Consider the following 3,038-nt stretch of genomic DNA (forward strand, 5'->3'; position numbering starts at 1 on the left):
AAAACGTGTTAAGGGCGGGCCACGGTGGCTCAGCGGCAAGAATGCTTGTCTGCCATGCCAGAGGACCTGGGTTCGATTTCTGGTGCCTGTCCATGTATTAAAAAAAAAGTGTTAAAACATTTTCTATACCTTTAACTTTCAATAGTTTTAAATTAAACTTTGAGGTATAGATAAAAATTCAACTTTTTGTCTACCTGTTAATCAGACTACAATGAAATGTTGGTGTTTTGTAGACTTTCAGTTAGGCTTATTCATTTAGCCAAAAATACATAAATTAGCAAAAGGAATTTGCTAGAAAATTAACTGAATTTTCACTTATGAAACGCCTCTGAAAACATGTGACCTAGTATGTTACCAGAATAAAAATTTTCAAAAAACCCAGAACAGAACTGTACAACAAAGAGTGAACCCTAATGTAAACTATGGACTATAATTAAGAGTGTATTGCTTCAATTGTAACAAAAGTGCCACACTAATGCAAACTATCATTAGGAAAACTGTGTATGTGGTGGTGGTACATTGGAAATCTTATTTTCTGCAAACCTGTAACTGCTCTGATAAAAAAATGAGAAAAAAAATCCCACGATTTGCTTTATGTAAATGAGCCTTGAAACACCAAAATGTCTGCCAAATCTTGGTTTGTTCTAGAACTGTTACACTGGCAGTTAGATCACAACTCAGAATTTTTGAACTGTTTAGGCATAATACACTTTGGATATTTACAAAATGAAGGTTGAATTCCTCTATTTGTAAACATTTCCCTTCTTAAGTTTGCTTCAAGTTGATTACACTTCTACTCTTGATTTACCTTTTGCTTAGAAATCTTATTTTAATAAATAAAAAGGGAAAACTGAAATTGAATTTATAAAGTTTTATTTTTGCATATGTGCTAAATCTTAAGAACTATGGACAATCTTCATGTCAGTCTGTTGGCTTGTAAAAGGCTAAGAAGTGTGTGATGATTTCCTTTTGGGCATCTGTGGTGAAATGTCCTTTTGGGCATCTGGATTGCAAAATAAAAATAATTTCACTTATTAAAGTTTAAAATATGGGGCACCTTTCCCCCCTTTTCCCCTCACACCTATAAATTTGAAGGAAAAGTGCTACATTTATGCAAATTAAAATAATTGTTATAAATACAATCAGCAGGAAGTTAATACATTTAGCACTTCTGTAGCAATTTACACCTTAATGTCTAACACTAAATACTAACAGAAGTGTAGGACAAATTTTAGTCAAGACCTATTATGAAATCAATACTGTTTTTTCCCTTGGTAACACAAAAACCCAGGGGCAGAGGGGTGTTATTTTAGTTTCCCCAGGCAGTATGTAGTGCCTTCAAACTAGACAATGACAAGACCATTTCCTTTTGCCATTATAAATGTAAATAAGGCAGGATATAGCCACCAAATTAACCATGAAACTCAGCAAGTAAAACAGTTCCTGGAAGAATGTGAAGTGAAGAAATGCTAATAAAAAGCTAAAAGGAACTATTTTGGAGCAGTCATCTGAATATTCACCAAAGGTTGCTTTCATTTACAAATGCAATTCAAATAAAAAAAGGTTCATGATCTCTTTCACCACTATTAAGATTAAATTTAGGTTGTTATTCACTAATAAAAAGTAATCGTAAAAAAATATAACATTTTAATAATTCTAAATTTGAATACATAACAGCTAAAACACACAAGTTTGGAAAATTACCACTGAAGAGTAAAATCAACAAGACAAAAACCCCAAATATGACTGCTCTTGTTTCTGCCTCTACAATGCTGAATGTGAAGGTTTGGACAGTGGAGGGCTTAGAAACAGCAGCAATATGTTTTTTACCAAGTTGTGCACCAAAATACTTAGATCCAACAGGGCAAAGCCCTTGTTCCCAGTTTTACTACTAAAATATCTTCAATCGTTACATTAATGAATTTTGCCTTCTGTAATCATGCCTTTAAGAGATTCTGTGGGTTTTTTTTTCTTCAAAGTAATACTTGGTGAATGATTCCTCAATCAACATCTAAAGTAGGAAGTATATGGCTCAAGAAATCAGTTGAGGGAGAATTAAATAATCTTTAAGCACTCTGAAGACTTGAAATTTAAAATGTGCCATTTATGTTCAGAAAGACTTCAAAATCACCACTGTGTTGCTCTTACAATAACATGCATCTTAAAGTTTCCGGTTATACGGTAATGCTTGCTTAAGAGTTAAATATAGAAAATTTGCACAAACAAAAAAATAACTGTCTTTCTGCTCTCTTTCCCTTGCTCCCGGTCACGACACAGACTAATTTTTCTCAAATGGAGGGAAAAATGATTCGCAAGCTGACACAAAGAGGTTTGTAAACTCAAAGCAACCAAGGTTGGGATTTCCCTCCAAAGAGAAACATTCACAGCCTTTTAAAATGTAAAGTTTTTTTCATGTCTGGGGAGTAATTAAACTTTAAGAGCAGGGGAAATGCAAAAATCACCTCATGGTGAGATGGTGTATTTAACAGTAACTTGTCCAAATAAAGTTACGATTTTTTTGCTCATTGTTGAGGAAGCTTGTAATTTAGTTTTAAATTAAAATTACCAATTTGGAATCACAAACAGTTTACAGTTTTCACTCAAATTCAAATTCAGATATAGTATAATTAAAATAAAACAGAATCTGGGCATCAAACTTTCCTACTATTAGAGAAAACCTAGAAGCACAGACTGTGTATATGGAGTACTGCAAATAAGATACCCAAAGCTTTTGCTTAAATACCTGCCCCTTTTAATCACAAAATAATGCAATCTCAATTTTGTTTCTGCTTTGTTCAGTTCCAACTATAGTTTTTTTTTGACAAAACATTTTCCTATTAACTGAACTGTAAAAAATACAACCAAGCTTGTGCTCATTAAATATACACGTATATAAAAAACATACAAAAAGTACAAGATTGATTATGCTAGGAAACTTTTACAGAAGATCCTGTTTTGTCTGAAATTTTTAGCAAAGGGCTGAAGGTCAACTCTTTCTGCGCACAAAAACTAAATGTGACTGAAATCCTGAATTCAGT

General features: G+C 32.9%; 1 protein-coding gene across 5 annotated transcripts in view; it reads right to left on the reverse strand.

Moving 5' to 3' along the window:
* Positions 1 to 1,624: 1,624 nt before the first annotated feature.
* The window catches only part of USP9X (ubiquitin specific peptidase 9 X-linked), a 180,188-nt gene continuing 178,774 nt past the window's right edge, over positions 1,625 to 3,038 (reverse strand). For all 5 annotated transcript variants that reach the window (XM_077145755.1, XM_077145756.1, XM_077145759.1 and 2 more), the window contains one exon: positions 1,625 to 3,038. This exon is cut by the window's right edge and continues 1,742 nt beyond it. The gene's annotated coding sequence lies outside the window, so the exon portion shown is untranslated.

Source organism: Tamandua tetradactyla, chromosome X, assembly GCF_023851605.1.
Source record: "Tamandua tetradactyla isolate mTamTet1 chromosome X, mTamTet1.pri, whole genome shotgun sequence".
NCBI lineage: Eukaryota > Metazoa > Chordata > Mammalia > Pilosa > Myrmecophagidae > Tamandua > Tamandua tetradactyla.